Source organism: Bubalus kerabau, chromosome 15 (assembly GCF_029407905.1).
Source record: "Bubalus kerabau isolate K-KA32 ecotype Philippines breed swamp buffalo chromosome 15, PCC_UOA_SB_1v2, whole genome shotgun sequence".
In the NCBI taxonomy this organism is placed as follows: Eukaryota; Metazoa; Chordata; class Mammalia; order Artiodactyla; family Bovidae; genus Bubalus; species Bubalus kerabau.
The window spans coordinates 29,061,646-29,075,108 of record NC_073638.1 but is presented as its reverse complement, the minus strand read 5'-3'; the positions used below and the strand labels follow the sequence as shown (position 1 = coordinate 29,075,108).

At 41.6% G+C, this 13,463-nt stretch overlaps 1 long non-coding RNA gene across 2 annotated transcripts; it reads right to left on the bottom strand.

The window, feature by feature from the left end:
* Positions 1-504: 504 nt before the first annotated feature.
* On the bottom strand, positions 505-7,511 carry LOC129628048 (uncharacterized). Of its 2 annotated transcripts, none has more exons than XR_008702704.1 (4): positions 7,328-7,511; positions 6,545-6,649; positions 4,978-5,100; positions 505-738 (listed from the first exon to the last, which is right to left on the bottom strand). It is a non-coding gene; the product is annotated as an uncharacterized LOC129628048 (long non-coding RNA). The 2 variants fall into 2 exon arrangements; XR_008702705.1 differs by lacking the exon at positions 505-738 and adding an exon at positions 3,013-3,220.
* Positions 7,512-13,463: the final 5,952 nt, after the last annotated feature.

The window sequence follows — 13,463 nt, the reverse complement described above, 5'->3', positions numbered from 1 at the left end:
TAATTTATTTAACTAGTTCTCTGTTAGTGTACACAAGTTATTTCCAAACTTTCAAACAATCCTGCAGTGTACAACCTTGAACATATCTTATTTTGCAAATGTGTAACTATGTGTGTAGTATAATTTCTAGAAGTGGAATTGCTAGGTCAAAAGGTATGTACACTTATAATTTTGATAAATGTTGCCACACTGTCCCCTGTAAAGACTGAGTTGCCCCCTTGTTAAAATTGTACTAATTCATACTCCCAGGGTTCCCAGGTTGCTCTAGAGGTAAAGAACTCACCTGCTAAGGCAGTAGACTTAAGAGACATGGGTTCAATCCCTGGGTTGAAAGATCCTCTGGAGGAGAGCATGGCAACCCATTCCAGTGTTCTTGCCTGGAGAATCCCATGGACAGAGGATACTGGCAGGTTGCAGTCCATGATGTCCCGAAGAGTTGGACATGACTCAATCAACTTAGCACACATGTAATTCTTACTCCTACTACTCTAATGGCAGAAAGTGAAGAGTAACTAAAGAGCCTCTTGATGAGGATGAAAGAGGAGAGTGAAAAACCTGGCTTTAAACTCAACATTCAAAAAACAAAGAACATGGCGTCCAGTCCCATGGCAAATGGATGGGAGAAAAGTAGAAACAGTGGCAAATTTTATTTTCTTGAGCTCCAAAATCACTGCAGATGGTGATTGCAGACATGAAATTAAAAGACGCTTGCTCCTTGGAAGAAAAGCCATGACAAACCTAGACGGCAGATTAAAAAGGAGACACATTACTTTGCTGACAAAGGTCCTTATAGTCAAAGCTATAGTTTTTCCAGTACTCATGTATGGATATGAGAGTTGGACCATAAAGAAGGCTGAGCACCACAGAATTGATGCTTTCGAATTGTGGTGCTAGAGAAGACTCTTGAGAGTCCCTTGGACAATGAGGAGATCAAACAAGTCAGTCTTAAAAGGAAATCAACCTGGAATATTCATTGGAAGAACTGGTGCTGAAACTGAAGCTCCAATGCTTTGGCCACATGATGCTAAGAGCCGACTAATTGGAAAAGACCCTGATACTGGGAAAGATTGAAGGCAGGAGGAGAAGGGGGGCAATAGAAAGTGACATGGTAGGATGGCATCACCGATTCAATGGACATGAATTTAAGCAAACTCTGGGAGACAGTGAAGGACAGGGAAGCCTGGCTTACTGCAGTCCATGAGGTCACAAACAGACATGACTGAGAGACTGAACAACAACAATCGTATGCTCAGATTCAGTAGTTGTAGTTATGTGATCTTGAACCAGGCACCTAGGCTCATGATGCCTCAATTTCCTAATCTGCAAAATAAGAATATCAATGAAGACTGAATGACCTAATCCAAGTAAAGTGTATTCTCTCTCATTCAGATAGAAACACTTTCTTAGTCACTGGTGAATATACCTCTTCTCAAACTAGCAATTTCCTTTCTCCAAACAGGTCCCCAATGGAAAACATTGTGTTAGTTGTCCCCAAAGTCCTGGAACTAAGAAAAGAATGGTAGCTGGGTCATTCAAACTTGCCCATAGGAAGACTTGATCATCACCGAATGGTGGACAGTTCAGAATTCTTAGATGTTGCTTTCTTTGGTGAAGGAAGGGCCAAGTCCATTACTCTTCTATGGGTTGCCATTCCCTTCTCCAGGGAATCTTCTGGACTCAGGGATAGAACTCAGGTCTCCTGCATTGCAGGCAGATTCTTTACAGTCTGAGCCACCAGGGGAGCCTTCTGTGAAGGCACCTATCCATTAAGGAAGCAGTGATTACATTTTGCTACTGCCCCTTTCATGAATTTCCATTCCAGAAGAATTAGGTATAGCTACATCTATGACTAAAAGTACTTTAAATAATTGCCCCAGCATGAGCAGCTAGCTTTCTGTAAAGGATTAGGCTGTAGTCTTGGCCAAAGGCAAAGACTGGATAATTCAGGAGCCTTGAGCTCTCTGGGAACAGGCACTGCATATTGCTTTGCTTTGTATCCCCTATGCTGAGTAGTGTCTATATCGGCTCAATTAATGTTTGTGGAATAAATGACCCTTCCCAGCTTCACTCTTGGACCTTGGGATTTATACCCAAAGTGTTTTATTTTGTCAGAGTTGCATGTCCTGGCTTTTTATAAAAATACATTTTATTTAAAATCAGCTACATTGTCTCCATCTGAAATTGTACAAAGTGAGTATCAAAGTGTGCATCTCTCAAAGAGAAAAAGATGATAGGAATAATTCCTATTTGATAATTACCTCTTCACCCTGTTGAAGCTTGAAGGAAATGTTGCACTAAAGCGTTTCCTTTCCCTTTCTTCCTGGTCACCTCTAACTTGTACTCTTATATAGTACTCTTCTGGCCACTTTGACCAGCTGATGAGAACTGACTCAATGGAAAAGACCCTGATGCTGGGAAAGATTGAAGGCAAAAGAAGGGAGGTGGCAGAGGATGAGATGGCTAGATAGCATTACTGACTCAGTGAACATGAATTCGAGCAAACTCGGGGAGACAGTGGAGGACAAAGGAAACTGGTGTGCTGCAGTCCCTGAGATTGCAAAGAGTGGGACAAGACCTGGCAACTGAGCAACAACAAAGTCGTCTTCTGATTGGTTTCTTTCTTTCTTTTTTTTCTGATTGGTTTCTTACCTTCAACCTCTGTGCGCATCTTTATTCAATGAGCATGTACTGAACATCTACTTTGTACCAGGTATTATGTTAGATCTGGAGGTACAAAGATGCTATGTTACAAAACTTCCACAGAAACTTGAAAAGGAAAGAGGCCTTTGAGAAACAAGGCTTCAGTATTGCCCACATATTAGGTACATGAGGCAAAGTGTAAAAAAATGCCTGGCCAGGGAATTACCTGGCGGTCCAGTGGTTAGAACTCCATGCTTTCACTGCTGAGGGCCCAGGTTCAATCCTTGGTTGGGGAAATAAGATCCCACAACCCATGAGGCATGGCCATAAAAAAAAAAAAAATGACTTGTAAGATCATATTAAGGAGTTTGGAATTTATTCTAGAAAGATTAGGGGGAAATGGATAGATTTCAAACAGGGACTGACATGATGGAATTTGTGCCACATCACTTGGCAATTGGGTGTAAGGAAGCAGGCTGATCTTGAAACTAGAGGTAGAAGATGAAGTGATGATATTTCTGACCTCTTCCCATGGCTTCAGACTCATTTGTCCACACGTAGTAGTCCAGATGAAGTGTGCCTAGGTAGTGAACATAACAGGAATGAGCACAGCTTCTGGAGCTACTTAGCAGATAGAATGATTTTTGGTGTCCATTTTGATCTAGAGGATGAAAAAGGAGTTTGTCTCAGGTTGTCAGCTGGGTCAATCCAGCAGGTAGAGATACCACCAACTAAGGTAAGGACAACAGGAGGAGGAAGGTATTTTTGCTTGGAGATGATGAGCTTGGTTTTATTTATTTATTTTTAAAATAAATTTATTTACTTTTATTTTGGGTTGTGCTGGGTCTTTGTTGCTGTGCGGGCTTTTCTCTCATTGCGGTGAGGACGGGGCTACTCTTTTTTGTAGCTCACAGGCTTAGTTGCTCCGCAGCAAGTGGGATCCTCCCAGATCAGGGATTGAACCCTGTCTGCTACATTGGCGGGTGGATTCTTTACCACTGAGCCACCAGAGAAGCTTGGTTTTAGAACAGTGGAGTTTGATATCCTGTGAGATCTGCAGGTGGAGTTGTCTAATAGGCAGTTGGAGTCGTAGACTAGAGCTCAGGAGAAAGATCTAAACATACAGATCTGGGACTTGGAAGTATGAAGAGGGTTGCTGAAACTATGGGCAGGAATGAGACCACACAGAAGGGTGTGTGTGGCACACAGAGGCAGATGGGTCAAGAATCGAATCAGAATAAACCTATCTTCCTATTGGGTAAGCTAACAAAGAGTAGCCAGTGGAACGAGACTGAGAAAGGACGCTCAGGGTGGGACTTCTCTGGAGGTGCAGTGGTTGACTCCATGCTTCCACTACAGAGGGAACTAAGATCCCACATGTTGTACAGCAGAGCCAAATATATATATATATATATATATATATATATATATATATATATATATATATATATAAAATAATTCAAAAATGAATTATATTAAAAAAAAGAATGATCTGTGAATAAAAGAGGGCAAGAGGGAAGCCAAGGGAGAAGGAGCTTCAAACAGAGGAGCTATAAACAATGTCAAATGTAGCAGAGGGGTCCAAAAGCAAAAGGACTGAAGAGTGTTCCTTATGGTGCTAGGGAAGTCACAAGTGAGCCCAAGGAAGATGAGAGTCTGGAGTTGGACTGTGTTTGGTCGAAGAGAACAGGGAGAGGGCAAGAAGTTGGAGGCAACTTTGGAGAGGCTCAGCCATAAAGGGAAAGAGGATTTTAGCTGGATCCCCTTAACACCTGGTTAAGAGTTTATTTCTTTTTTAGCTATTATTATGGTTATTATAAAAGTAACATGCACATGGTAAAATTTTCCAAACAATAGGAAAGAGTATAAAATAAGAAGTGTAAATATCCTTTCCTTTCTACAGAAAGGAATCACCCTTTTAAGTTTGTCTATTACTTCAGAATATAAACAAATATATATTTATTCATTTATGTGTATGGATGTACACACGGACACACTCACATTCTTTTTTACTCAATGTGATTGATTATACCATACAAACTACATACTATGCCTATCCCTTAATCTTTTTCACTTAACCATACGTCCTGGAAGCCTTTCTGTATCCTTCCAACCTTATCTCCCACTCTAGTTCACTCTGCTCCTGCTGCTCTGACCTCCTTGCAGTTCCTGGAACACACCGGCACACTCAAACCTTAAGGCTTCTGCACTGGCTGTTCCCTTGCCTGGAATGTTCTTCCCTCAGATATCCTCTTGGCTCACTTGCTCACTTCCTCAGACCTCTACTTAAATGTCACCTTCTCAGAGAGGCTACCACTGTCATTCATGATACCTTACCCTATTTTGTGTTTCTTCACAGCACTTGTATCTCCGGACTTGTTTCACATCAGTCTCCCCCACAAGGACATGCACTCCGTGAAGGGAGGGACCTGGTCCACTTCACTGCTCTGTATCCACAGCCTAGAACAATGAAAAGTCACTCAGTCATGTCCGACTCTTTGTGACCCCCCATGGACTGTATTTAGCCCGCCAGGCTTCTCTGTCCATGGGATTTCCCAGGCAAGAATACTGGAGTGGGTTGCCATTTCCTTCTCTAGGGGATCTTGCTGACCCAGGGATTGAACCTGCGTCTCCATGTAGGCAGATTCTTTATCGTCTGAGCCACCAGGGAAGCCCATGCCTAGAACAGTACCTGACCTTTAATATGTACTCAATAAAATAGGAAAAGGCATATACACCTGGCATAGTATCATATTATGGATAACAACATAGTGATTAAGAGTGCAAGCTCAGGATTTCCCTGGTGATCCAGTGGCTAAGACTCCGCACTCCCAATGTAGAGGGTCAGGGTTCAGTTCCTGGTCAGGGAACTAGATCCCACATGCCCCCAACTAAGACCAGGGCATCGAAATAAATTTTAAAATAAATAAATATTTTATTTTTTAAAAAAGAGTACAAGCTCAAACAATTTGGGTTCTAATCTTTATTTCTCAGTAGGTGGGTACCCTTGGATAAGTGAAAATATTCCCTCCTTGTAAAACAGGGCCATACTAGTGCCTAACTTCCTGGATTGTTGTGAGGTTTAATGTGTGAAAATATGGAACATGCTTAGAACAGTAATGGCATGTAGAAATTTTTTTTTTTTTTTGGCCACACTGCTTGGCTTGTGGGATCTTAGTTCCCCGACCAGGGAATTGAACCTGGGTCCCAGCAATGAAAGTGCCGAGTCCTAACCATTGAACCACCAGGAAGTTCCCAGCAAATTGCTAATAAATGTTCATTGCTATAATTATTAGTAATATTCTGCTGCTGCTGCTGCTAAGTCGCTTCAGTCGTGTCCGACTCTGTGCGACTCCATAGACAGCAGCCCACCAGGCTCCCCCATGCCTGGGATTCTCCAGGCACGAACACTGGAGTGGGTTGCCATTTCCTTCTCCAATACATGAAATGAAAAGTGAAAGTGAAGTCGCTCAGTCGTGTCTGACTCTTAGCGACCCCATGGACCACAGCCTACCAGGCTCCTCCGTCCATGGGATTTTCCAGGCAAGAGTACTGGAGTGGGGTACCATCGCCTTCTCCAGTAATATTCTAGAAAGATTAAATATTAATAGTAGCTGCAACCTCAGTGAGCTCCTCTTCTTATCTTTCTTCCATTCTTCCAGCCTGCCTTCACATCTTCTTCATGGCTGCTTCCTCTGTCCTTCATCCGTTAGACGCTGGTGTCTCCTGAGTGCTTTTCGTTTCTCACATTCTCTTAGAGTGAACTCATGGTTGTAACTACTACCCCGGCGGGAGAGCACCCGAACTGCTACCCCAAACCGCACTGCTCCCCGAGGCCTAACTCTGGCATCCAGACTGCTTTGAGTATTTCCATTCTAATTACTTGTTAGGTTGGATGACTCACTGAAGTGTGGGTTCCTCAAGGGCAGGAATAGTTTCTTGGTTATCTTTGTCTCTGCTTCTCTAAGGGAGGTGCTCTTGGTAGGGACTGTTTGTAGGTCCTCAGAGTCTAGTGGAAAGAAACAGACAACAAACAAGTCACCATCATAAGTCAACTGGTGACAAGTGCTGTGTAAGTAGGATGAAGAGGGTGGAGAACTGGGAGAGACTAAGGTGCAATTGTGTATGAAGGCTGGCCCGTGGAGATCTTTGGGTTAAGGGGCTATTTATTTGAACAGTGTGCTGGGGAAGTGAGAGGGTAAACTAAATGATGTCCGTGGGAAGAGTGTTCTGAGTATAAACTGAAAAATGCAGATGGCCTGAGGTGGAGTGAGTTTGAGACAACAAAGAGGCCACTGTGGCTGGAGTAAGGTCAATGACAGGAACAGTGGGAGAAACGAGTTGTGCCAAGTAATGGGCGAGGGGGTGCTTCAGATCCCACAGAGAATTAAAGTGAGATGATGTGCTACTGGAAGGTTCTTCACAGTAGACTGACCAAATAGTCAATTTATACTTGAAAGGATCACTTTGGCTCTTGGTGTAAGAATAGACAATAGAGAGGCAAGGGTGAAGGTGGGGAGATCTGCTGGCAGGTGACTGCTGCGGTCCAAGTGAGAGGTGATGGAGTCTTGGCCTTGGGAGGTAATGTGGAGGTGATGAGAAATGAGCAGACTCCAGATATATTTTGAAGCTAGAGTAAGGGTTTGTGGGGGGGCTTCCCAGGTGACACTAGTGGTAAAGAACCTACCTGCCAATGCAAGAGATATAAGAAATTTGGGTTCAGTCCCTGGGTCAGGAAGGTCCCCTGGGAAGGCGCGGCATCCTACTCCAGTATTCTTGCTTGGAGAATCCCACGAATAGAGGAGCCTGGCAGACCACAGTCCATAGGGCTTCAAAGAGTAAGACACAACTAAAGCAACTTAGCGTGTACACAGGATTTCTTGATGTATTAAATGTAGGGAGTGAAAGAAAGAGTAGAAACAAGGATGAATAGATAAATAAATGAATAAGCATAATATATATGTATATATTCATTACAGAGTGATACACTGCAAGGGCTGCCTAGGTCAGAAAATAAAGAAAGGGGAAATGCTAGGAGAATTAACAGAAGAAAGAGGATTCAAGATACAGTCACATACTTCCATTCACTTAAGAAGTGTAAAGAAAGATAGGTCATAAGTTGAGAATGATTAAAGGAAAAGTATTTTTTCTTGTTGTTTTTTGTTTTTAAGATCTGTAGCTTGAGGAGTAGTATCAATGAAAAAGGAAAGAAAAACTGCTTAATGAAGATGCTGCCAAGTTTCTGAAAAGATCACCTACATTCATAGCCTCACTTCCTTCCTATCTTCCACATACTCTACAAACACTATCATCGGCCCACTCACCACCTGCATTGAAACCACTGCCATGATAAACTCCCATGACCTTCTAGTTGCTAAAACTGATGGAGACTTTGTAGTTCTTGTTGTACCTGGTCTTTTGCAGCATTGTTGAACTTCTGGAAGCTCGCTTCCTCTCACACTCTCCTTCTGCTTTTCCTCCTACTTCTCTAACCTTGCTATCTCAAATCCCTTCAGTGGCTTCTTTTCTCTGTCCACCCCTAAATGGTGACATTTCTCAGAGTTATGTTCTCAATCCTCTTTTCATTATTTCATTCATTTATTCAAATACTGAATGCTGACTACATACCTGGCACAAGTTGTAGGTGCTGGGGGTATAGCAATAAACAAAAGCTACAGAATCATCTGCCTTCAACTTCTGGAGCTTACCCAGTCTTCCTAAGCAATCTCATCTCATTAGCCAGGCCCCAGTCCCCCCACCCTGTGCTTGTCACTTCCAAATTTACATCTCCAGCACTAATCACTCTTTTTAATTTCAGACACACAGAACCAACACTTGGTCAGGCATCTTCACTTGTATGTCCTTAAACTAAATTCCTGTTTACCCCAAAGTATGCCTCTTTCTGTATAGCCTCCACTAATTACACCACTGTGCACTCCCAATTGCTCATTTCTCTTCAGGATAACTGCAATTAGTTCCCAGTCTAATCACCCTCTGATAGAAGACTGATCTTTCTAAAATGCAAATCTGACCATATTACTTCCATCCTTAGAATACTTTAATAATTCTTATCATCTTCACGATCCTTTGTTATTTGGTCTAGCTTTCCCCTCACCCCTTGCCTCCAACACATCTATTCCTTTTGTTCCTGTCTTATGGACTTTAAATTCTCTCCTACGATCATGCTTTGGTGCATGTTATTCCCTCTGTCTAAAAAGTCCTTGTTTCCCCTTTTGGTATCTAACTTCTAGAGCCATCTCAGGTGCCATCCCCTCCACCCCAGCCTTCTTCAACCTCTCCTGTGTACGCAACCATAGCATAATATGCAGACTTCTATCACTGATCTTTACATGGTGTATCATAATTGTGTGATCTGTAATTGTTTATTTTGCTACCGCTTCCCTTTGAGCTCTTTGAAGGTAGGAAATGTGTCTTTTATTTTCGGTATCTCAAGCACTTAATGACAAGAGTGTAATACATGTTTGTTGAACAAATAAATGAAACAACTGAAAATGGGAAATGGGTGGGTCTCTTCAGCTGAAGCGTGGAAAGGCAGAGCATCAAGAGCAAAGGTAGAAGGATCGTTTCGGACAGAATGTTTTAAATGTTCTCCTCCAGGAGGAGAAAGGAGGGAAGAGTATAATTAGAAATAGATCAGCTGAAGAGGGGGAGGAAACTGAAGGCGTCTGTGCTAGATAGTTTCTATTTTTTTCTGAATGTAGTAGGTAAGTCATTCCTCTTTTCTTGAAGACTTGCATGTGAACAGAGGTGCATAACAGTTTCTTTGAATCTCAACTTGCATACCTACTAGACACTGGACTCTCTTCTCTATTCCATAAACCTTACCTCTTGTGAAGCTGTAAGAGCCAAGGGGATCATGTAATATAAGTCTTTGAGGTCTTTAGGTAAGTCAGTGGACCTACTGAGTCTCACTTAAATGACTTTAAATCCATGCAGTTGAACGCTGCTAAATTCCAAAACCCTTCTCATTTTATCATTTCTTTTAATATCTTCTGTGTATTATCAAGGCTGAAGTTCCTAGTATTAAAAACATTTTGCTTGTCTCCAGAACTACTTTGAAAAAATTCACTAGACTTAACATTACCATATAATTTTTATTTTTTTAACTACAGGCAGAAAGAGGGTAAAACTGAACAATGTTATCCTCCCACTGAGATGTCTATCTTTTCTTGAGACATGCTTAAAACCTAACTAAATGGTCTGAAATTGGTTTAGGATTCCTTTCAGTCACCAATGCTAACCCATCTTAACAAACAAGACTAGAATTCAGTTGGTCTAAAAAAGAACAAATTTTATCCGTAGATGGGATGGAAACTTGAGGTGAGGATTAAGGTCATGGCCAAGGTACAAGAGGGGGAAGTCTGAGTTAATTATAACCTAGGTTCTTCAGTCTTAATTCTAGGAAGCTGTCCCTTAGCTAGATGGACAACTTGTTGATTGAGGGATATTCTCAGAGGAGCTGGAAGCTACCAATTCCTGAATTCTGAGATCAATTTCCACAATTGAAGATGTTAGCATTGAAAGACTAGAATTTATTGTCACTTGAAGAAGCATTTTGAGTCACAAACATTTGGTTATTTTCTCTCCAGCAATCATGACTGTCCTGGAAGATGTCCCAAAGGTAATTTTTTTTCAAGGCAGGTTGAGTAAGGCTCTTGGATATGTTTTTTACTCTATAGTACAATGCATGCTTTATGCTTAATTTACTCCTAGACTTAAAAAAATACCCACTGTATATCTTTTGGTAGATAATTAAGGTAAAAACCAAACAAGCAAAAGCACGAGAACACAGCCATCACTGCGCAAGGCAAAGACGTCATGACCTGTGACACAAAAATGTAAGCTGGCTTTAAAAGCTGCATTTATTAATATCTGTCATGGGTGCAGTTATATACCAAGTTTAAAAACTGGAAATTTATTTTGAAACATTATGGGTAGAGACCTGGTAGTTAAAGGATCACTGGTTAATTTGACTTTTAAAATAATTAGGATTAGCATTTAGCATTTTCTCTTTAGCCCTATTCTCTTCTCGGAGTTCTGTCTAGTGACATCTAGAAACTCCTATTGCTTAAGACCCAGGAAAAATTATGGGACTCTAAAACAAATGATACATTATGAATCATCACTTGTTCCTGCTGAAGTTGAAGTGTCTCATATAGTGAGACTCACATAGTGTCTCACATAACTCATGAGTTAGAGTTCAGATGTAAGTTTGTGAATAAACACATAAAAAGCAAACCATCCCCCTCTCCCATTCCTGCCCTCACGGTGCAATAACCGGTTTAAATATCCGAGCATAGAGAGGATGTAGTTAAGAGTTAGGAAACCAGGAATCAGGTCCTGCATTCCAGTTCTCTAACCCTGATTCACTCATCTCCGGCCAACGGTTCCACTTCATTTCATTCTGCACTGAAAAGTGAGGAGAGTAAAATTTTGTTTAAAAACTTCTAAGCTAAGGGGCTTCTGCTAACTTGCATAAGGCCTTTGCCTTAGCTGAGACTGGCAAATAAGGAAAACATGCAGCGATGCCATTTTAAGAGAAAAGAAAAAGAGTTTTGCTGCTGATGTGTCCTTTATGGAGGCCTTCCCATAGACTGCTTTGACAGCCTTGCTTCTCAGTCTTCAGAGGCAGCTTTCTTCTGGGATGGGTGGATGGGGGGCCAGATGGTGATGGTGGAGTAAACAAACTCCAGGGTCTCAAATCCAGGGCCATTTGGCTCGAGTGTTTACCCTCAGTGCAGTGGGGTGAAATTTGGAGCCTCCAGTGAAGTGGAAATTAGTTTCCCTCATGTAGCAGTAACGTGGCTATCATGCAATAAGGCATCCCTCTACTAGCAATATTCAATATTCAGATGAAATCATAACAGGATTCAAAGTAAGGCAATGATGATCAAAACATCACTGCTGATAATATTTACTTGGCTAACATTACTTTAAAAGCAAAAACAAAAATCCTGGGCTTATATGGCTTTCTTTCTATGCCTCCACCTGAAAGGTCATTAGAAACGGTAACCATTTTTCTACCATCACGTTGGAATTCACTGTTATCTCAGAACTATATTTATTCACTTGTTCTATTAACTTCCTTACCCTCTTGAGACCTAAAGTGAGATGACGTCAAGGTTAAAATGTAAGTGATCCTTAGGGGAAACAATAGCCATTTTAACAAGAAGGCTGTAATTCAAAAACCATCCAACAGTGTTTTAATTGCTTTTGGACTTGACAACACTGGAATGTATTACAACTTCGAGGCTCTAAACTTTTTTACTTTGTGCCATGAGTTCAACATATAATTCCTATAAAAATCCTTTCATGGTCTGTGTGTGTAAATCCTATCAGGAAGAGTGTGGTGCTACAAACTTAGGTATGATGTGCTTCTTTCAACTCTATGAAGGATGTAAATCCTGAAAGGCAGGCGTGGCAGAGAAAGAGGGAGTTAAGATGATCAATGCTGAAGGAATTTCTAGGATTTTCAGATTTCAGGCTAGGTCTTCTGTAAAGGAGCTTCTGCTGCCACGCTCTCACTCTTCCCTCCAAGGCCTTATGAGAAGGCAGCCCTGGGTTAAATTAACCTTGCTTGGTAGTGAAGGTCTGCTAATCAGAGGTCCAAATCTCTGAGGTTCAGAGTTAGAGGTTGAGATGCAGGAGTGACTCAGCTGGCATCAGCTTTGTAGCAGTCTGAGCCTGCAGTCTTTCAGGAAATGAGTCCCCCAGGCCTGCATCTCCCTCTGTGGCAAACTGCCACTAAACTCTGCTGTTTATCAACCTAGCACCAAACACAGTAAGAGTTTGCTGATTACTGTTTGAAAACCTATGATATACAAGCCAGATAGACAATGTGATAGACTAGGATTACAAAGCTGAATTAGACACTGTACCTTCCTTAAAAAGCTTATAGTTTAGCAATGGTAATAACAAATGTTAAATGTGTCATTAGGGTACAATGCTGTGTGCTGTTAAGAGGCCCAACAGGAGGACAAAGGGAAGCAGTTTATGAAAATCAGAAAAGACTTCTCAAAGCACAACAGAGATATACAGGTAGAAAGAGGATAAAGGCAGAGGGAATAGCATTTATAAAGGTACATATTCATTAATGGATAAATTAACTTATTCATCACATCTGTATTGAGTGACTGTGTACTTGAAACTTGGGATGATGTATCAGTGAACAAAATAGATTTTTAAAAATTTCTGTCCTTTTGGGGTTTGCATTTATTTTAGACAGGTAAATCAATAAACATAACAAACCAGTAAATCATGTGGAATGTTAGAAGTTGAAATTTTTGGAAAAAGGCAGGGCAGGAGAGGGGTATTTGGAGGGAGGTTTCTGGCAATTGTAATTAGGATGTTTGGGGAAGCTCACACTGAAAATACTGAGGCGAGGAAGCCAGCCCTGGGAATACCTTGAGGGAGAGCATTTCAAGCTAAGTAATCAGTAGTGCTAAGGCAGGAGTTGCCTGGTGTGTGTAAAGAAGTGCAAGGGGGCCAGTGGAGCAGCATGAGAAAGGTGGAGGGAGGTGAAAGCCAGATCTTGTTGGGCCTTGTAGCCTACTGTAAGCCTACTCAGATTTAGCTTTGAATCTGAGCAAGGAAGGAACCACTGAAGTGTTCTGAGCAGAGGAGTGACATAATCTGACTTACCTTTTGATAAGATCACTTTGCCTGAAGTAAAGAATGGACCACTGACAGGAATCTTGGAAGTGGGAGGCCATGTATAAGGGCATTTCAGCAGTCCCCGTGAGAGGACAGCACTTTGGTGTTAGCCGTGGAGGTTGTAAGAGATAGACATATTTTGAAGGTAG